We start from the raw sequence: 22845 nt of genomic DNA on the forward strand, positions 1-22845 counted from the left end.
AAGACCCTGTCTTTCAAATAAAATATAAAAAGGGCTGGGGATGTGGCTCAGTGGTAGAGCACACTTGGGTTCAATCTCCAGTGCAAAAAAAAAAAAAAAGTAAAAAGACCAGGAGGATTCCAGGGTGGGGAGATTACAGAGAAGGCTTCTTGGATGAAGTGGCACTGAAGCTGAAGAAAAGGAGCAAGGCTTGCTGACAACCTAGGGAAACAGCATCCATGCAGAGGGACGGGTTATGAGGTAGGAATGTGTGTGATGTGTTCAAGGAAGAATAAGGCAGCAGAGGTGAAGAGAGCAGGGTGAGCCAGACCAGTGACAGGAGATTGGAGGCAGAGCCTGGTGGAGCAGGTCCCTGAGGAGAAAGGAGTTTGGATTTAATATGAATTGATATGGAATACTTTGGGCAGAAGTGTGACATGATCTGCCTTTTGTTTTATAAGGACCATAGTGACGGCTACACAGAGAACTGAATATGGGGGCAAAGATGAGAACATCAAAACAGGAAGTGGTTGTCCAAGCAAGGATGGAGTGATAGTCACAGAGGTGATGAAAGTGATCGAATTCTGCCTATATTTAAACATGGAAGAACCTTGTTCTGCAAGGGCATTAGTTCATCCCTGAAAATATAAGTTTGATAGGGAGATGAATTAATGAGGACATCAGCAGGTCCCAAGTAGTTACATTAGTGTTACAGTTTTAAACTTGAACTAAACAACCTTGTCCTTGTTTTTGTTTATGAAAGGCTCTTGCAATCTCAGCCTGTAGGGTGCAGTTCAACCACTGTTACACCAGTTCATGTACCACACTAATTCTCATGTCACAATTAAAAGACAAAATTTCTTTCCCATCAAGTTGTGTCTTGGCCTTCACCTAAAAAAAGTCACAAGCAATTGACCTTTTTAGTTCACTGACTGCAGTGCTGGTTGAAATCAGATCTTCTACCTCTATTCCCAAAATCATCCAGCCTCAGACTCTGTTGGTTACATATTAGTACTCTGCCTTTTCCAAGTAATATGTTTCCACAGAGATTTCTTTGGTTTTACACTCTCCCTGTTTAGTTTAGATTTAGAAAGTGATGTTTGTTGTATCAGCAAATGTTTTCCATTAAGACAGGAGAATAGAAGTAGAAAGACTCGTTACAAAGGTTTCTTTAATGATAGTAATAATAGTCAAACTTCCCAGGGTAAGAGCCACTCGGATCCCTGCCAGCGTGCTCTCTAATCATTTAAGGCCTCCAGAGAATTGTGGAAGTGTTTTCTTGGCAAACATTTGCTAATGGCCAAGGGGTTTGGAAAACATTTTCATCTCCCTGCATCATTTTTCATTTTTGCAGTAGAAAGGTCATCCTGTGAACACACGCTAAACTGTTGATGGTATTGTTTTCCAGACTTGTATTCAAGGTACATTTTCAAAATCATGCCTTAGGCTAGTGTGTAAGGCAGTCAAGACAGTCTTCCCCTACGCCCCAGGTGAAGCAACAGCATCTCTGACATCCCTCTGCTTAGGATGAGCTCAGGACAATCCCAAGAGTCAGAACTTCCCTGTAAGGAAAAAGTAGGAAGGGGAAAAGTATATGGATATGCATGTGTGTATACACACACACACACACACACACACACACACACACACACACACACACATATTTTCCCCCCTAGTGGAACAATCTACTAAACTTACATTTTGACTCTCAATTATAGACTCGACATACAGATATAGAACCAATAGTATATAAAGAGACATAAAACTGGAATTTATTATGAATTGACTTATCAATTAGGAGGCTCAGAAGTCCCATAGTCTGCTGTCTATAAGCACAAGGAAGGCTTAGAATAGCTTCTAGAACAGCTTGTAGAACCTTCTACCGGAAGGCTGGTAGAACAGCTTCAGTTCAAGACCAAGGGCAGAAGAAGCAGGAAAGCAATATAAACCTCAAGGTCTGAGAACAAGGAGCTCAGATCCAAGGATAGGAGAGCGCAAATTTATGCTTTCTCTGCCTATTTGTTCTGTCAAGGAATTGGATGATTCTCAACCAAACTGGTGAGAGTGATTTGTTTTGTGTGTGTGTGTGTGTGTGTTTTGAGACAGGATCTCAGCAAGTTTTCCAGGCTAACTTCAAACTTGTGATTCTCCTGCCTCAGCCTCCCCAAATAGCTGGAATTACAGGCCTGCTTCACCATACCACCAGATTCAAATGCAAATCTCCCCCAGACTGCACCCTCACAAACATACTAAGAAGAAATGTTTTACTAGCTACCTTGGTATCCCTTAGCCTAGTCAAAATGACACCTAAAATTAACCATAGATCAATGAAGTCTTGTCGCAATTTTGTATGTTACTAACTCCTTCAACTTGTGTGCTACGAGAGCTTCTTGCTAGTAAAAGCAGTAGGGGAAAAAATGTATTTTTGGAGACTTCTCTGTATTCTTATCCTAGATTCCAAGGTACATTCCAGCCAAAGACCTCTTCATGCAGTGGTGCATCAATATAGTTTCTGCATAAAGTATTGTTTTCATTATGGAAATCTATGTACAGATGATGTATTTTTCTCCTTTGGTACATCTTTCTTTTATTTCACTAGTTCTCAACCCTATCAGAGCAACACGCCCTTTTATTGTTGCACTATCCCCTTTATTATCTCAGAATTAAATTCATTCATATTGTCAAAAATGGGTAATAGCTGGGTGGGGTGGTGCAAGCTTGTAATCCCAGTGACTCAGAAGACCAAGGCAGGAAGGTTGTAAGTTCAAGGGCAGTCTCAGCAATTTAGCAAGACCTCAGTGATTTAGTGAGACCTTATCTGAAAATAAAAAATAAAAAGGACTAAGATATAACTCAATGATTAAGCACCCCTGAGTCCAATCTCTAGTTTAAAAAGTATGCATGTATATATGTACATTTGGGATTATTGAATGAATGAGATTTGTTGGTAACTTTAAAGCAAAATTCCAAACAAATAAAGTATAATTTTTCTCAATTTGTACTCCAGTAACATTTTCCCTCCCTGCAAAATGTAGTGTTTATGAGAAATGTGTAAACAGTATTTTGGATTTATATGTAAAGCACAGTTAGATTCTAGACTCAGAAAAGTAGATTTAGTAGGCTTTGTTGTTGTTTTGAAATTTTTTTGGTACCTGAGATTGAACCAGAGTACTTAACCACTGAGCCACATCCCCAGTCCTTGTTTATATTTTATTTAGAGACAGGGTCTCTCTGAGTTGCTTAGGGCCTCTCTAAGGTGCTGAGGCTGGCTTTGAACTCATAATCCCCCTGCCTCAGCCTCCCAAACTGCAGGGATTACAGGCATGTACCACTGTGCCTGGCCCTAATTAGTAGGGTTTTGATGAGATAATTCTTCACTGTCTTAGACCATCCCAAGCCTAGCAGGACTTCTAGTGTCCCTAGCCGCTCAATCACAATAATGTCCAAGAAATGCACCCCTTCTATTTCAACATGTTCCAAGGTGGCAGTATGTCTTCCGCTGATCACCACTGCTTCAATGAAACACAGACATCACTTCTGGTATTTAATTAAAGCAGAATCCAGCATAAGTCCAGACACTAAAATCATCATCTTTTTCTTCCAGCTACATAGGAAGCCTCTTACACTGTGCAGTCTGCTTTAACACTTGTTTCTTAAATTCTTCTACAATGTGATTTATGCATCTTCCAAAATTGTTTGTCAATAGTTGGTTCCCATATTGTTTTCCTTACACTATTTGTATCATTTTTACTTTAGCATGAAAAGCTTAAAGGAGAATGTCTGTGCCCATCAAAATGTTTCATTAAAACTTAATTTCTTTCTTATGGTTAAAATAAAAGTAATAAAAGTTTAATATTTTCTCCCTACTCTTCAGGGAATTGTGAGATCATTTCTTTTCTTTAAGTTGTACAGTTTAATATTTGCTGCTAGTAATTCTGATATTTAAGAATACTGATCAGTGAGTATTTTGCATAAATTTTATCTTTTGGCTCCCATAAAATAATTTCTAGTTGGGTGTGGTGGTGCACACATACAATCCTAATAACTTGGGAAGCTAAGCCAAGAGGATTACAATTTCAAGGCCTGTCTTGGAAACTTAGTGAAATCTTATTTCAAAATATAAAAAGGTCTAGGATGTAGTTCAGTAGCGAAGCACACCTGGGCTCAATCCCCAGGACCACTAATAATAATTATTTTTTTTCATTATTGCTTTTAATAATAATTTATATAGATTTGAACCCTATAAAAATAGGTTGATTTAATATATGATATGAATAAGTCAAGAAATCTTTCTCATAAATTTGCTTACAAATCTAGGATTTAGGCTCTGGTTATGGCTCAGTGATAAAGTACTTGCTTACCATGTGCAAGGCCCTAAGTTTGATCCTCATCATTCAAAAGCAAAACAAAAATGAATAACAACAACAAAAATCTGGGCCGGGATTGTGGCTCAGTGGTAGAGAGCTTGCCTTTCATGTGTGAGGTACTGGGTTCAATCCTCAGCACCTCACATAAATAAATGAATAAAACAAAGGTCCATCAATAAATATATATATAAAACACCCAAATCTAAAGCTTAAAAATAATCTATCAGGCTAGCATTTAAGAAAGATGAACTTTTGCAGTGAATGTCAAAGCACAATTCAGCTTCGCTACTAGTAAATGAAGAATATATTGAGTTATTTATTTTAAGTTTTTTTCTTTTTGGGTTTTAGCTCCATACAATTTAGCTGTATGGAACTAAAACCCAAAAAGCATTATTATCCATATGCTCCAATACACCCATTGGAGCATATGGATAATAAGCAATGTAAATATGTATAGTGTTACATAATGACTTGGTATCAACAAAATTGTGCATTTAACTATTGAAGACAGCAATGAATGAATTGAATCTGTTCAAAGAAATAAAGTGAATAGAAAAACTAAATCTTACTTTTTCATTTTGTGGTATTGGGGATTGATCCCAGTGCCTCACACCTGCTAGGAAAAGTGCATTACTCTTGAGCTACACCCCCATCCTGGAAGACCAAAATCTTGAACTCTCTAAATTAAGAAATTGTTTACTTGTGGGGTATTATGTGTGCCAAAGGGCGTGGATGAAAGTAATGGAAAGAAAGATAAAGAGGTAACAATTGTTTTATAAGTAATTATAAATTACTTGGCTACCTACAGACTCTGACTATTGTCTAACCTGTGACTCATAAGCAGGACACCACAACAATGTCCCTTCCATGTCTCATTCTGGTAAAAGGGACATGTCTAACAAAGTCTTGATTTTTCTTGTTTATAACTTCCTTTCAACGAGGAAATCTGTCTTTTGGGATTTAATTCTGATCCACAGGGGAAGAACTGATTGGTTAAGGGTTAAGTTATGAATGAAAAGAATGTTGGCAGGAAGTGTCATTCCCTCCCCCTTTAGTATTTACAGCAGCCAAAGTCAGGGGACAAAATGCATAAACTTGGAAGAATAAATGACTGGTGCAGGTATACTTGGGGAGCTGGCTGAGGATAGCAGGAATGAACGTCAAGGTGGGAGTCAATAGACTTAATGTGTTAAGTGTTAGTGCTCCAGGGTGGGGCTATTTCCATGTTAGGAAGTGGTGAGCTTTTCCTGGTGCTCTTTGTCAAGTGTTGAACAAATACTTCCAGGGGAGAATGTGCCCAGTTATCTTCCTTACCCTTTTTCCTTTTAAATATATTTTCTTTATAGTTGTTGACAGACCTTTATTTTATTTATTTGCAGTGCTGAGAATCGAACCCAGTGCCTCACACTTGCTAGACAAGTGCACTACCACTCAGCCCTAGCCCCAGCCCTTCTTCCTTACTATTTCAGGGCAAGAATCCATCATGGAACCCAGGCATCAGTTTTCAGTTCTTTCAATCATGTTGGGGATTTCAGACATGTGGCTCAGAGTAGCAGGCATGAATTTATTAGAAGGAATAGGAAAAGGGGAAAAAAAGGACAATCTCAAGGGAGGGAGTCAGTCCTCTCAGAGAGGGACTAGGTATCCCTCCTGCCTTCCAGTTTCAGGGGGGTGGAGGGCAGGGAATTTTCCAGAGAGTCCCACCTAGGTTCACCTTTTGACTTTTGGTTGACAACAGGATTGTGTCAGAATTTCAAGTCCCCACTTCTCATGGTCTTAACCCAGGGAAGGGAGATTTGACATGCTGAAGATCCAAGGCTACTCTGGTCACTTTGGCCCACGCTGACTGGTTCTAATTCTGGAATCCAGTCTGTGTAAAAGTTACAACCCCTTCCCCACCACCACCCCTTCAAAGAAACTTGTGTGCTTCTCATTGATACTTCAGGCCTGCATTTCTCTTCAGGTACCAGGTTGTTTGTTGAGGAATGTAGCATATCCTATTGACAAGCCAGCAGGGCTTCAGGTAAATTGCTTTTTAAAAGAAAGCACGTGAGGATTGGCACAGTGGGTCCAGTTTGTAGATTAGCCACTTAACTCCGTGTTTCTGCTACTCACATCTGTTTGTTACCTGTTACTTACCCTTCTTTAAATACCCAAATCAGGGAAACAGGGAGGAAGGATCTGGGCATGATAGGCAAATACAGAAGATGGAGAGGACTCAGTCCTAGAGGCAAAGCTGAGCTTCATGACAAAGATCTAGGAGAGAGGGCTGGGGTTGTAGCCCCGTGGCAGAGCACTTGCCTAGCACGGATGAGGCACTGGGTTCCATCCTCAGGACCAGGTAAAAATAAATAAATAAAATGAAGGTATTGTGTTCATCTACAACTAAAAAAAAGAAAAAAAAAGATAGGAGAGAATGAGGAAGAGAGAACAAAAAAAAGTCTATTGAGGAAGCAGGTCAGAGGGAAGGTGTTAGAGGGTTGGGTTCTCCTTCAGCTGCTCAAAAGGGCTTAAACTGCCTGTGCTGAGCTATGAATTGGATCCCATTTTATGGTTGTTGTAATATAGAAATGTTAAATCAAAAGTCTTGAAACTGAGGGATTTCTGAAATTCAAGGGTTTATTGAGCCATTCTAGATGCGAGCCAAAAAAGACTTGGGACAAGTTCTTACAACTTCCAGCAGCGAGGTCGTATTGCAGTTGGAAAAATGTCTGCTAAACCATGATAGGCAAATACAAAAGAGGGAGAGGACTCAGTCCTAGAGGCAAAGCTGAGCTTCATGACAAAGATCTAGGAGAGAGGGCTGGGGTTGCAGTGATAAGAATATTATTTTATAATGGAAGTTTAGGGACGGAAGGCATATGTTATTTATGTTGAATCCACCCACATTTGCTATAGATAAGAGGTTCAGATTACACCAAGCCAGGGGAAAGCTCTGGGTTAGGAGGGCAGTACATAAGAATTGAGGGTTGCTTCTCAGTTGGAGTTGCATGTCACTGGAGACGTTCCAGAGAAGGGAGCTCAACTAGAACAAGTGTCAACCTTGGCCTAAATGATGGGAAAGAATTTCCATGTGGACTAGTCAGAGACACAGGCAGATTTATTTAGGAAAGCAGATACAAACTCAAGGGAGAATGTGGGCCATCTATAAAGGGAACGATAGCAACCCCTTGACCTGGGATGCTAACATTTCAGAGGGTCAGCAGCTAGAGATTGAACTAGAGGTAGAATCGGGCAGAATTAATGGATTTTTTGCACATTTTCCCTAGGCTTGCCTTTGTGTATGGTATTTCTTTCTTTCTGTAGGTTTTTTTTTTTTGTAACAGGGATTGAACCCAGGGACCCTTAACCACTGAGCCACATCCCCAGACTTTTTTATTTTTTTAAATTTTGAGACAGGGTCTCATTAAGTTACTTACAGCCTTCCTAAGTTGCTGAGGCTGGCTTTGAACCTGCAATCCTTCTGCCTTGGCCTCCCAGGCTACTGGGTTTATAGACCAGTGCAACCGTATCCGGCTATGTATAATTGTCGCAGATTCTATGCCAAACATTTTTGCAAAATAATGGGGTGCAACCATTATGTGAAGCTTTAAAAAAAGAAAAAAAAAACTTTACTCACTTAAAACTCTTTCTGCTGCTGTTTCCACGCTCTTTAGTGAGTATAATGACTTTTAGCTTGAAGCCCGCAGAGTAGTTTTTGGACTCACCCAGAAACAGAAAGAAATGTGTTGCCTGTTAACACATCACTGCAGAGAGCTGTGCGGTGTAGCCACCACAGGGCGATGCCAGTATTACCCTATCATGTGACCTGCTCATAGCTGCTTTGCCTGCCTGCTCCCCTTTCCCCTGTGGCTCTTCATCCAGTTGAGTGGCAACACTATTAGTACTTCAGGGCTGGAAACAAACCACACAAATTGGCTTTGGGAAATACATTGACAATGGGTGTGTGCTGAAGAATTCTAGGCCTGAGGATCGCAGTGAAGACAATGCACTAGAGACAAATGCATATCCACACGTCACTGGTGAATGCATTGCTGCTCTCTTTACCTTTTAAGCAGTTGGACAAACAGAATCATACCATGTGACAATTATGTGATGAAAGGTTATAAACCAATTCTTGGACTGAAAAAAAAAAACGGGATGCAACCATTATGTGGTAACCATGTAACAATGATTCTACTGTAACAATGATTCTATGGTTCTACTGTGAAGAAGGGAATGGTCATACATGATGGGTGGAACTACAAATTGGTACAACCACTCTGGAAAGCAGTATGAGATTCTTCAAAAAAACTAAGAATTTTGGAACCACCATTTGACCCAGTTATACTATTCCTTGACGTATATCCAAAGGATTTCAAATCAGCATACTACAGTGATGTGGCCACATCAATGTTTACAACAGCTCAATTCACAATAGCTACGCTATGGAACCAATCTAGGTGTCCATCAACAGATGAATGGATAAAGAAATTGTAGTACATATACACAATCGAATATTACTTAACCATAAAGAAGAATGGCTTTATGACATTTGCCAATAAATGGATGGATCTAGAGAACATCATGCTAAGAGAAATAAACCAATCCCCCAAAATCAAAGGTCATATGTTTACACTGATATGTGGAAGCTAAACCACAATAAAGTGGGGTAGAGGAAAAAGAGAAGAGAAGTTCAGTAGATTAGACAAAAGGGAATGAAAGGAAGAGAGGGGGATAGGAAAGACAGATTAAATTTAACATAGTTTTCCTATGTGTACATATAAAAATACCTAAGTGAATCCCAACGTGATGTCTATCCATAAGATGGGGTCCTAACTAGAATAATATGCATTCCATACTTGTATAATCTTATCAAAATGGATTCTACTGTCATATATAACTAAGAACCAATTAAAAAAAATCTACTGACAGGGCATCACCAGTGTGCTGAGGCCATGCTAGGTCTAGGTTCAGACCTCAGATCTGGGATATGAGTTCACACTAACCAAAACACAAATACTATTCATAAAAAAAAAGCAAAAGGTCAATTTGGGAGTCAACTGTGAACACATTCTGTTCTCAGTGGGACACTACCTGAGAAAAACAAGATTCTAAGATTGACAGGTAGCAAAGGGAGGCAAGTGATACTAAAAGTATCATTAAAGTTTGACAACCTGCTGTTGCCATCTCTCTAAAACCTCTGCCAAGGGACAGAGTTCAAGTGTCCTGGCCTCCTTTTTCCTGGAGGGCTGGAGTTACAAGAATACATCACATAGTCCAGTTAGTTCCTAAAGTATGATCTGGAAAACCCGGGGAGCTCTGAACCCCTTCTGGGTTATAAAAGAGAGGGGCTTGTTTGTTTTGCATTTCACAAGTTCATGGGTGTTTCCTGCATTCCAACAGTTTGTGGGTGCTTCTCTTTTGAGATTCAGTGTATCTTTCTTTTTCTGTATCCCCAAATTCAATCTCAAGCAGGATATAGTGGTGTCTTAAGGTTCATGATGGGATTTGAATTTAAGTTTTAACAGACATTCATGAGTATAAGAATCTCATTTTTTTTGGCCTACAGCTTATTAATTTTTTATCTATCTCTCTGTATATTTTTGTGGTACTGGGGATTGAACCCAGGGACGCTGGACCACTGAACCACATCCCTTGCCCTTTTCAATTTTTATTTTTGGACAGGGTCTTGCTAAGTTGTTCAGGCTGGCTTCAAACTTGTGGTTTTCTTTCTCAGTCTCTCAAATTGCTAGGGTTACAGGATTGTGACCACTGTGCCTGGTCTAGAGTTGACTAATTTACTGATCTTCATCTCTCCTCCCTCTTTTCTCTGGCTCTTATAATTAAATGTAGGACACCACAAAATTTTTCTCTTAACATGAATGTCAAAAATCTTTAAAAATGACCATTTGTCATTTTTGGATTATGATTCTTTGGGCAAACTGAGCCCCATAGAGCCCCAAGATTTATTAGGGTTTCATAATTTTGCTGAAAAAATTACTACAGTGGGAATTCCATGCAGAGGAGGGACAGGAGTTAGTCGTGTGTATGTGTGTGTGTGTGTGTGTGTGTGTGTGTCCCAATTTCAAGAGAAATTAGAAAGTTTCTTCAGAATTTGACCTCTCAAGGGATTATTCCTCTACTAGTTGAAAAAATACTTCCTTATAATTTGGAGGCATATGAAAGAACACAGAAATATGAGATACATGGCTAGTTTGCAAAAGAAAATATAAAATGGCAAATAAATTAAAAAAAAAAAACCTTACTGGGAGTTTAAAAACATGAAAACAAAGCACAATAATGTATCTTTTTTCCAAACTTATTGAATCTTTTTTGCTTATAATGTTCATATCTGTTAGTGAGCATGGGAGAAGCAGGTAGTCATTCTTGGGGAAGGTCTTAAACTCTTCCCACGATAATTTGGCAATGCGTTAATTTTTATTTATTTTTTTTACCATTTGGCCTAAAATTCTCAAATGTAATCCCAGCTATTAGGGAGGCCGAGGCAGGAGGATCTCAAGTTCAAGGCTACCCTTAGCAACTTAGCAAGACCTTTTCCCAAAATAAAACATAAAAAGGACTGGAGGTGTAGCTCAGTGGTAGAGTGTTCCTGGGTTTAATCCCCAGTGTTGTATGTTCCTAAGGAGAAAAAGCTGTATGGGAACCAAAGCAATCTGACATGCATTGGAGTAGACATTGAGCTGCTGAAAGCCGGGAGTCAAGACTCAGAGCTGTGGGCGAGGTTGATTTTCAGGAGGTGCAGGGGGCTGTGGGGGAGGGGCTGTGGGGAGGGTGAGAAAGTTCCCAGCCTGTGGGGTTGGTGGCAACACCTCACTTTGACACAAACTGGGCAGCCATGTTGACAGGGCCTTAGTTGTTAGACTGACAGGGACTTGGAGAATCCCCAATAGACATATGTTGAAGGAGAGATAGTGATGATTTTACTTAGGGTTCACGTTCATTCAATGCAAGTAGGAAACTGAGCTGACATTATCTCTTCTTATATTATTTGGAGCCATTGAAGAGAACGCTGTGTCAAGTAGGGAACGTCTTGGCCACAGATGGCTGACTGGACTCTCTTGGTTGGTGGCTTCCGCAGGACACTAACAAGAACCCCTGGGCACTGACTTGGTGTTCATGTGGCTCCCTGGTGCAGGTGATAGATAGGAGGCGCCTGCCCTGGATGAGGCTGAGTTCTCTTGATCTTGGCTACTTCTGGCTGTGATTAGTTCTGTCTGCACCTCAGCCTTCCTTGACTTCCTCTGGCCTATTTTCAAGAAAAGTTATTTTACAAGTATCTATGCAACACCTTTCTGTTTTTACAATTAATTTTGTAGCTTTTGACATTAAAACTCAAATGCTCTCATCTGTTTTCTTTTTCCTGGTTTTGTTTTGACCATATTCCCTCAAAGGAAAGTACCCAGTATACAGTGGAGGAGATTCTATGGGGTGTGAGTGGAGCTGGTGAGATTCTGTGTGGCTCTCCCTCTCCCCTGCTCCTCCTCCTTTTTTTTTTTTTTTTTTTTTTTGAGGTGCTAGAAGTCAAATCCCAGGGTGCTAGAAGTCAAATCCCACATTTAAGCTAGGCAAGAGCCTTACCACTGAGCTACATCCCTAGTCTTACATTCCTCTTTTTTTGAGACACTAGGGATCAACCTCTGAAGTGCTTTACCACTGAGCTCCATCCCCCACCCTTTTTATTTTTTATTTTGAGACAGGGTCTTGCTAAGTGGCAGAGAATGGCAAATTCTACACCACCCTCAGAATTTGCCATCCTCCTGCCTCAGCCTCCTGAGTCTCTGGGATTACAGGGATGCCACTGCACCTGGCAGCAATAAAGTTCTTTTTTTTTTTTTTTTTTTTTAAAGAGAGAGTGAGAGAGGGGAGAGAGAGAGAGAGAGAGAGAGAGAGAGAGAGAGAGAGAGAGAGAGAATTTTTAATATTTATTTTTTAGTTCTCGGCGGACACAACATCTTTGTTGGTATGTGGTGCTGAGGATTGAACCTGGGCCGCACGCATGCCAGGCGAGCGCGCTACCGCTTGAGCCACATCCCCAGCCCAGCAATAAAGTTCTTATAGGTACCTTTTAGGATTTTTTCAATGCCCAGTCCTTTTCTCTTTCCTTTCCTTTCCCCCTTTTTTCCTTCCTTCCTTACTTCTTTTCTTCCTTTCTCCTCTCTTTCTTTCACTTCTTATTTTTTCTATAGCCTTGCCAAATACTGCCAAATACATGTAGCTGGTCACTGATTGATCATGATAGTCCTGATCTTTATATAACTAAGGGCCCCTAGACCAGCCTAAACCATTGCAAATTCAACCAAGCCTAAGGAGGTCTCACCACCAGATGTGTTTCAAAGAGCTTGAGAAACCTCTGGTGGGAAGGACTCCCAAGTAAGGAAAACCAAGGCTAGTGGCTTGGTTGGTCCAAAGATAATGGGCCAGACAGTACTGTGACCATCTGCCAAGGACCAGGGGCAGAGGGCGATAATCACCTGAGGGGCTGGAGGGAGGCATGGAGAACAAGGTGCCTAGAGGTAGCTGGAGGAAATGAATATGGGAGCCATGCTGGGGAGGAGCAGATTATCAGACTCAGAGGGAACCATTTCCCTGAACTTGGAGTTGACTCAGGGTCCTGCAATTCTGCAGGCAGAGTGAAAGAAATGGTGGGGGGGCTGGGGATGTGGCTCAAGCGGTAGCGCGCTCGCCTGGCATGCGTGCGGCCCAGGTTCAATCCTCAGCACCACATACAAACGAAGATGTTGTGTCCGCCGAGAACTAAGAAAAAATAAATAAATGTTAAAATTCTCTCTCTCTGTCCCTCTCTCTCACACTCTCTCTTTAAAAAAAAAAAAAAAAGAAAAAAGAAATGGTGTGGCCCAGATATACAGCGTTGTCCTATGTTCAAAAAACCATCTAAATAGAACACTGATAGAGGGCTGGGGATGTGGCTCAAGGGGTAGCGCGCTCGCCTGGCATGCGTGCGGCCCGGGTTTGATCCTCAGCACCACATACCAACAAATATGTTGTGTCTGCCGATAACTAAAAAATAAAATATTAAAATTCTCTCTCTCTCTCTCTCTCTCTCTCTCTCTCTCTCTCTCTCTCTCTCTCTCTTATAAAAAAAAAAAAGAACACTGATAGACTTCTGAAGAGTATATTCCTGTATTATTCCTCTTGAGAAAATACAACAGAAATGTAGTACTTCCCCTGTGTCTTATGAGTGCCTATTGCATACAAACACCACCTCAGGATTACAGAGAACCTACTGATTGCCCATTCCAAAGTTCCTTTAATTTGGGTACTTAAACAGAAGCATTTCAGGAAGTACACAGAAATTGCTGCAAATCTCTCTTCTAAGGAAATAAAGCTTGAAGTTTGCCTAACTGGAATAATTATGTATTTTCAAAGATGTAGTTAAATCTGTGTTATAAATACTTCTTTTACTTGACAAACTTATGTGTGCTCTTTGAAACGTCTTTAAAAATAAAACAAGGAAAAACTAATATATTCTCTAACCAGTTATTGACCAGGAAAACTTCAAAAGATTTTTTGAGAATTTGTATTGTCTTTATTGTTATTATAGATTAAACATGCAAAATGAATTCTTTACAGTGGGCTCAGCTGGCCATATGCCAACATTTCTAGTACTTTAATAATGCTAGACTTTATTAAGTTATTTTTTAATAGTATCCTGTGATAATAGTATTTGCTCTCATCACTAACTTTTCTGATTTGTGAACATCACATCTGTATGTCAGCAAGCAATCCCCAGGCCTCAGCTCAGGTCAACTCTAACCTTGCTAGGAACATTAAAAGTCCATATTGGGCCAGGAGTGTAGCTTAGCAGTAGAATACTTGCCTAGCATGTGTGGAGGCTCTGGGTTTGATCCCCAACACCACCAGAAAAAAAAAAGTATGAGTTATCATCAGCTCCCACAATGCACATCATTGTTTTTTGGGGGAGGACCAGGGATTGAACTCAGGGGCACATGAACACTGAGCCATATTCCCAGCCCTATTTTGTATTTTATCTGAAGACAGGGTCTCACTGAGTTTCTTAGTGCCTTGGTTTTGCTGAGGCTGACTTTGAACTTGTGATCCTTCTGCCTCAGCCTCCCAAGCCTCTGGAATGCACCAACACACCAGGCTTCAACATAGTTGTTTTTAATAATATTTTCTGCTTTTTAAAAAAATATGTATTTTTTATATGTAGATGGACACAAATATCTTTATTTTATTTTATGTGGTGCTGAGGACCAAACCCAGGGCCTCACAGTGTTAGGCAAGTGCTCTACCGCTGAGCCACAACCCCAGCCCCTGTTTTTTTATTTTGTTTTGTTTCTTTCTTTCTTTTCCTACATTGAGGAAAAAGAAAAAAAAACAAAAAGTAAAGTTTACCTGACCTGAACGGATATCTCTTAGGGATTGCAAATTATGTTACAATGTACATGGCCTAGCCTCTACAACACAGAGCAATATTAACTTCAATATTCATAAAATGTATTATTAGGCAACACAGGACAATAAAATATGAAATAAGGCAAAAGAGGAGGAATTTGCTTTTACTTTGCTGTTGGTAAAGACATTTATTCTCAATTGTGGAATAATCCTGAAGAATAGGAGTTGTTGAACTAGACTTTAAGTAATTTTTAAGCAAAAAAAAAAGACTTGTATTCACCTCTTTGGAATTGCATACATAAAGCATGTTTGGAGGACAGAAAGGGACAGAAGAGATATGTGCATATAATAGGAAAATCTTCTCAGCAGCATTTCTTTTTATAACTTTGATCAATTAACATAAAGAAACTCAAGGGTGTTTGGTAATTTGTGTACAAGTGTGTGTGTGTAAATGGTAAGTCTGTGTCCATAAGTCTTTTGAGAGATGGAGAAGGGGACACTTCTGTGAAAAGAGAATTGCGAGAAAATGTAAAATGCACTCTGTTTTTAAAATGAATATTTAAAACACCACAAAGCGTAGTTTTATCTTCAAAGGATGTAAGGGATAGAATCTTCAGAAAAGGACTGTGTTTGTGCTGAGCAGAGAATTGGGAATGATATTTTGTAAGAAAGTCAAATTTCAGCCAAGTATTTAATTCTATTAGCCAGAGGCCAAAACTATAAAAATTAAAAGAAATTCTGCCTTTAGGACAAGATTGAAGGTTTTATATTATGGATCCTAGCTCTGAACCAACTGTTTCTTTTCATTAAACTGGAAGCTCAATAATACAATAGATGCTTCCCTTCAGTTTTACCACTCTACTTTCTACAAAATGTCTAGGGAGGTTAAGGGTGTAGCTCATTGGTAGAGCACACACTTAGCAGGCACAAGGCCCTGGGTTCAATCCCCAGCTACACACATACACACACAGAGAAGAAATGAAAACCAAAACCAACCAAAAAAAAAAAAAAACCCACAAACAAAGCAAAAAACAACAATAAACCTGGCCACTATCACTAGTATACTGGTAAATAATCAAAAAAAGGGAAAATAGAATGTAAAGCTTAACAACAATACACTAGACGTTGTTTTGTTACTTATATCCAGAAAGATTTTAAACTTAGCATTACATGATTATAACACATGCAACTTGAAGAACTTGAACATTTATACTGAGTGGATGCCAAATTTATCTTCGTTTAAAGAATGAAGTAATGTTGAGGAGTCACACTAAACAGCTGAAGTTTTAATCTTTTAAAACTTGAGAGGTGAATTGAAAATGTGCCTTCTCCCCATATTCCAACTTCCTGGACACCGCGTCTCCCTTTGGCATTATCACTCCAGCTTGGAACAACTGGACTAATCTAAGTTAATGACTCATCTGTCACTAGATGGAGTTAAAACATTTCTGTCCTCTGTTACCAGAGTGGGGGAAAGTTCTAGAAGGTCGTCCTTTCTCCCACTCAAGTATGTGTGGGAGTATTAAACCCCAAATAGAGCAGTGCTTAACTCTTTTTTCCCATATTTTGTTTTTCTCTAAACAAACTTTATCTGCGGCCTTGTAGCCAACAGTCAGTTCCAGGAAACACACAGCAGACAATGTCATTCCCCTTGAATTGCACATAATATTAAAACAGAGTTTAAGTAAATATTTGAATTAGGACAATTAGAAAAATTTAACTTCAGAGTAGCCTTTAAAGCCTAGCATGTATTGATCACTTCTTTTCAGGGTTACTTTTTCAGTGGATTAAATATGTCATACCTGCACCATTTAAGAGGCTAGTTCAAGGTAAAAATATAACATATGAGTAGAGGACGATTGCAAAACCCAGAATTTGCAGGATGGAACTCAAATTAGGAGGTTAAGTTCTGCTGCAGATCAAAGGAAAGCTATTCTATAAATAGCAGTATAGCAACACCTAGTGCTAAACACAGATATAGCAGAAAGGCTTATTAAAGGTTAGGTTAATGTGGCAGTCGCATGGCTCTTTTTCTTGGTATCTTAACTGGAATTCTTCTTTGGGATGACAGGCTTGGATTGGCTGATCTGATGCCTCTTCTGGCTCCATCTGTCTGTGATGCTCTAGTTGGATTATTACAGTGCTTTTCCTTGTTATTGCCCCACGTTCTTCTTAGTGATCTTGTCCATTAGATAGAATGGCCTTGCCTGGGCCCAGCTTTTGTTTTGATGTCAAATCAGCTTAGTGTGCATCAGGAGGAAGAAACGGAAGGGCTTTTCTACTGGGATAATGTGATATGTAAGTTGCACAATTGTCATTTTCTCCAATGGGGGCCATTATGACAAATAAAAATAAAAACAAGGACAGAATATCTGGAATGTTGAAAGGAAAAGAAAGCATGAGGCTTTGCATACAAAAATGATACCCTTGATCTGCTGTCAGCAGATGATGTTTAAAGTATGTTCCCCAGCTCCTTACATCAGAAGGATGCACTTAGTTTATCAATGTTCCTATTTCAGAAAAGATCACGATATCATCTATATGGAAATGCAGTAGGAACATTTTGCATAGACAAATTCTCCCCAAGTAAAAATTTTAATGTCTTTGTTATTTCCTTTTTCTACAGAATTAGAGGCAAAATATTTATCATCTATGGAAAGCAGTCAGATGAAACAGGTAAAACTTTTGAATATGTAAAGATACATAAAACCACAGGCTTCCAGGCACAGTGGCATACACTGAAGCAGGAGAATCACAAGTTCAAGGTCAGCCAGGGAAGTTTAGCAAGACCCTGTCTCAAAATAAAAATAAAAATGACTAAGGGTATAGCTCAATGGAAGAGTTCCTTTGGGTTCAATCCCCAGTCCCCAGTCCCATAGAATAAATAAATAAACACACACACACACACACATACGCAAAAGCATCTCAGGTGGAGTAAAAGACCCACCAAATTAGATCATCATAAATATAAACTAATTTAAAAGTCAGCATCTCCAGTCAATTAAAAAAGGTACAAGTCAGAGCTTTCTCCCAGAGGCGGAAGCTCTTGCTTGACTCCCAGGAGGTTGGCCTGTGACCTTGTGTCTTCCTCTATTTGAGACACAGTCATGTGGCAAAGTGTCATGTGCTGAAGCAGGAAGACCCCGATAATCCCAGCCATGGGTCACTTGAGTGCGCCTCTCCCACACAGCTACATATGGTGCACATGTATTTACAGGGCACCTTAGCTCCCAGGAAGACCTTCCTTGTGTTCAAGTGTGGATTTTAAGGAAGAGGGGTGCTAGAAGGTTTAAGGAACCAAAATATCACATGCTTCTCGGTGAAGGCCTGAGGAACTAGCGTTCACAGCAAATGGCCTATATATATCAGTGATGATGATGAGCATGATCTTGTGAATTCATTCACTCATTTGATGATACTTCCTAAGCATGTAATAATACAGCTCGGGCATTGGATTTGGCTCTGGGATACTGTGGTGGATAAAATGAAGTCCTGCCTTTTATGGAGTTTTCATTCTAATTGGGAAGACGACATTTAAACAAAAGATCTATGAGAATTTCTTTGGGTGGAAATAAGGTCTGGAAGAATAGTAAAACTAGGCAAAGGGCTGGGGGGGGGGAGAGAGAGAGAGAGAGAGAGAGAGAGAGAGAGAGAGAGAGAGAGACCTCCAGGAAGGAAGGTCTGCAAGAAGGGGCTCTTTGAGCAGATATATAGATGAAGTGAATCAACCATATGTGCCATCGCTAGCTCATTTTGTTTTTCCATTTGTGCTGAAATACATAGAATATTGAGGCTTCTGATATTTTGCTTGGGAAACAAGAAAAATGACTCTGTATCCTGATCCATCAGAATAGACTTACAGATCCCCATTCTACATTGTTGCAGCCAAGGGAGGGAGATTTGGGCCTTAGCTGTCTGCCATGTGAGGTCCGAGTTGAATTCTGGTCACCACCATGAATTCCAAGTCTCCCATGTCATCAGTTCCTTCCCTTCCCAGATTTTCATCCCTTTTCAAGAAGCCTGGAAAGAGGAGTGATTCTGCTTCCTTTATTCCTTAGCTGTCTTGGTGTCTGCTGTTTGTTAACAAGTTTTAATTAGTTTATGGCACAGACAACAGGAGCTGGGCTGAGTTCACCAAATTGTTACTCACAGGCTGCTAATCATTTAGCTGGTAGCCGCTAGCTCCCAGTTTCGGCCTTTTTGCACTCTACTGGGGCCAAAGTGGGGCCTCCTTAGGGGAACACTGGGTGAAATCACTCCAGCAAGAATCCACTTGGACTGGGCACGGTGGTGCACGCCTGTAATCCCAGTAGCTCTGAAGACTGAGGCAGGAGGATCACAAGTTCAAAGCCAGCCTTAGCAACTTAGGGAGGCCCTAAACAACTTTGCAAGATCCTGTCTCAAATTGAAAAAATTAAAAAGGGCTGGAGATGTGGCTCAGTGGTTGAGCACCCCTAGGTTCAATCCCTGGTACCAAAAAGAAAAAAAAAAATTCACTTGGCCAAATTACAGTGCGCAGTGCTTATGATGTATACCAGACAGAGGGAACATTCATTGATGTGATCTCAGCTTTCAAGGAGACAACATTCTAATGGATAAGGGTTTCTTATGGACAGGCAATCTGGCCACAGAGGTACTTTTTCCCCTTTGGGGTTTAAGTCACGGAAACTTAGAGATAAAAGGAGTCTTAGAAGTTATCCAGTCCAACCTCTACATTTTACTGAGAAGGACACCAAGATAACAAGAGGTTTTAATTTTCTCAAGGTCAATCAGCCCTTTCGGTTGCACCAGGCAGCTCCCCATCTTATTTAGGAAACTTGCATACAACAAGCATTCCAGTCCATCCCCACTCCAAGGTCAGGAGCCTTTGCATGAAGCACTGAAAAACAAAATTATCCAGAGCAATGTTCTAGGTAGAGATTCTGGAATTTTTATATCAATGCACAGAAACAAAACTTTGGCTTAGCTCTCTCTTTCTTTTGGCCTGATTTTTTTTTTTAAGAGAAATAGCAAGGAGTCTTTTTGTTCAGTCTTTGTTTTGTTAAAAAAAAAAAAAAAAGAACAGAATCAACTGTCCTGATAATGTCTCCTTTGTGTATATGCAACACCACCCCCATTTCTATTAGTTCTTGAAGTGAGTATAGTCCTATATGCCTTGATATGTTTCAAAGTAAACATTTCAAATGTCCTATTTTTTAAAAAAATAATTTTTTTAGGTGTAGATGGACACAATACATTTATTTATTTCTTTGTTTATTATGTGGTGCTGAAGATCGAACCCAGTGCCTCACACATGCTAGACAAATGCTCTACCACTGAGCGCCCAAATGTCCTACATTTTTAAAAATACATAGTACATCTATATACTGACCTAGTGGAGAAAAAAAAAAATTCCAATCCACAGAGTCAAGCATTCCTAGGTCCAAAGCCAGGACTCACCACTTATTGTGTTTCTTTTGGTGTTTGACGTTTCAGAAACTCAGTTTCATCTTCTATAAAAATGGAAATAATAACAACAATCATTGAGGGTGTTCACAACCCATCTCCACAATTTCTGTTTCTTTTTGCCTTTCTCATGGGCATTACTGAGTCAAAAAGTGTGACAAGTGTCACACAGAACAATTTGATTCTTTTTCAAAAATGTCAAGAATAAAGAACTAAATGAATACATTTCCTGGTTAAGAGGACTTACAGGTTTCTCCCTGAAAGCCATTCTTAATACAAACATTATCTGAGAACATCTCAGGATCCTTCGAGCTTCTCTTTTCTCCTGATTTTCCTTGTTCTTTTTTTCCCCCTCTATTTTCTCTCTGTCCTTCCTGCACATATCTTCTGTGGAATATACACGAATGGCCTACGGCTTCCATGGCTCCTCTGTCCCCGGATCAACTCTGTTCAGGCCCAGGCTTTGGATTTGTGAGTGACGCAGGAAGCTGATTTTGGCTCTGGGAATGTTTTCCTCTCCGTTCTGACTTTTCTCCTGTTGTCCTTCTTTCCTCTCCATCTTTTCTCCACCTCTCTTCCCCAGACACCCCTACTGAGTCTCTCTTCCTGTTTGCTTAGTTTCTTCCCCTCTCGTTGGTGGCCAAAGCAACAATCAATCACAGCCGCTGTCACAATTACAGTTCTGTCTGTAGCTCTTGTCTCTTCACGATAACAAGATAGGAGAAGCCTTGCCAAAAGACAGACCCTCTCCACAGTAGCCTGTGGGAGGCTGCCTGGCGCTGAGAGTCTGCCAATGAGAACACTCCCTCCCTCGCAGCTGCAGGGCCTGGGGAAGAACGGAGGGACAGCGACTGCACAAGTTTGCTGGTGACACAATTAAGTTGTTTTGCTCGGCAAAAACATGGGAAAATCCTGATAAATTCCAGATGATTTCAAAAACACACTTGAGGGTCAGATATGCAAAAGGCAGATACAATCTGAATTAGGTAAGTACAAGTTGATGCACAAATCTCTACTTAGTTCCAAACATCTTGCAGATTGGAAGGCTTTAAATTTGACCATTCCCAGTTAGGGATGATAAAAATTGAACTTTGCTCTCCGTAAGCTCCGAGCCATTATGAGAAGAGAGGGTTCACTCAAAGTTGAACAACTTAGTGAAAAGCAGAGGGAAATGTACGTTATGGATGGGCATTGGAAAGGCTTTAAATGTAGTTGAGAAACTGGACTGTTAGGAGAGACACAAAAATATATTTTAAAAATTGTGTCTGCATGTGTAGTACATTTTCATAGATATCCTAAAACACCTATTCCCTAGATCCTGTTCATCTTAGTGCTGAAGAGCAGGGTAATGAAGAAGAGCTTTGGCTTTGTATCCAATGTACCATGACCCACGGTCATCAATATCATCAGGGTTATTGGGCTAGTGTGGCCATATGTTGGAGTAAAACTTGGGATTTTCATTCTATGCAGTTAATAATGGGGGGAAGGATGGAGATCAAACCTAGACAAGTGCTCTATCACTGAGCTACATCCCCAGCCCCTCTTCTCTCAACTTTTAGCTTGAAACTTTCAGATTATAGAAAAGCTGGAAGAAAGCCTAAAATACATTACTATCACCTTATCACCTAGTTTCACCAGTAGGCATTCTCTTATAAATATAATGCCATTTGCATTCCCAAGATACTTAATACAGGGAAACACTAGTATTATCTAATATCAACATCATACTTAAAATTCCCAATTTTCCCAGTAACCTTTTTATTATCTTTCACGACTTGGATAGCTTTGAAGTGTTCCGGCCAGTGCTTTGTAAAATGTCCCTATCATCAGAATGGGTCTAATTGTTTCTTTCTGATTAGAGTCAGGATAAATGCTACACAGGTGGTAGTATGTACTTGCATTGTGTCATATCAGGAAGGAATGATGTCAGTTCGTCCTTGCTATTCCTGATATAAAGTTTGATTGCTAAGTTAAGGTGGAAACCGACATGTTGCTACAATGTGTTTTTTTCCCCTTTCATCCAAGGATTTAACATTCAACCATGATCCTTGCCTGAATCAATTACTGCACTCGTGTTAGCAGAATGTTAGTTTTCTTTCTATTTTTTCATTGCTTTTTTATATATCAGATGGGATCTTCAGTATCAAACCCACGTCTTCCCGACACCAAAGCTCATGCTCTTCCCGCTACATGAGCTACCTTTATGATATGTAAATGATGAAGCTACTCATCTGAAGCTGCTAGGAATATACAACATTATAATTTCGTCTCACTTTGAGAGCTCCATTTTCTTTTATCTTGGCAAAAACGAATCCCTTCTGTGGCTTTGAAACTTTTAAAACCCCCAAGATTATAGCTCCCACAGAGCTGTTATTCTTAGGAATGTATTTGAAAGAAGTACAGGATGTCTAAATCAGACTCCCTCCTTCAACATCCCTGACTTTCTCCCACCTCTTTGACCGCCCAGGTTTGCTTGCTTGATTGGTTGATTGAAAGCGTGCGTGCGTGTGTGTGTGTGTATGTGTAATCAAAACATCAGTTTGGGCCGGGCATGGTGGCACATGCCTGTAATCCCAGTGGTTTGGGAGGCTGAGGCAGGAAGATCATGAGTTCAAAGCCAGCCTCAGCAACAGTGAGGTGCTAAGCAACTCAGTGAGACTCTGCCTCTAAATAA

Source organism: Ictidomys tridecemlineatus, chromosome 3 (assembly GCF_052094955.1).
Source record: "Ictidomys tridecemlineatus isolate mIctTri1 chromosome 3, mIctTri1.hap1, whole genome shotgun sequence".
NCBI classification, from domain to species: domain Eukaryota; kingdom Metazoa; phylum Chordata; class Mammalia; order Rodentia; family Sciuridae; genus Ictidomys; species Ictidomys tridecemlineatus.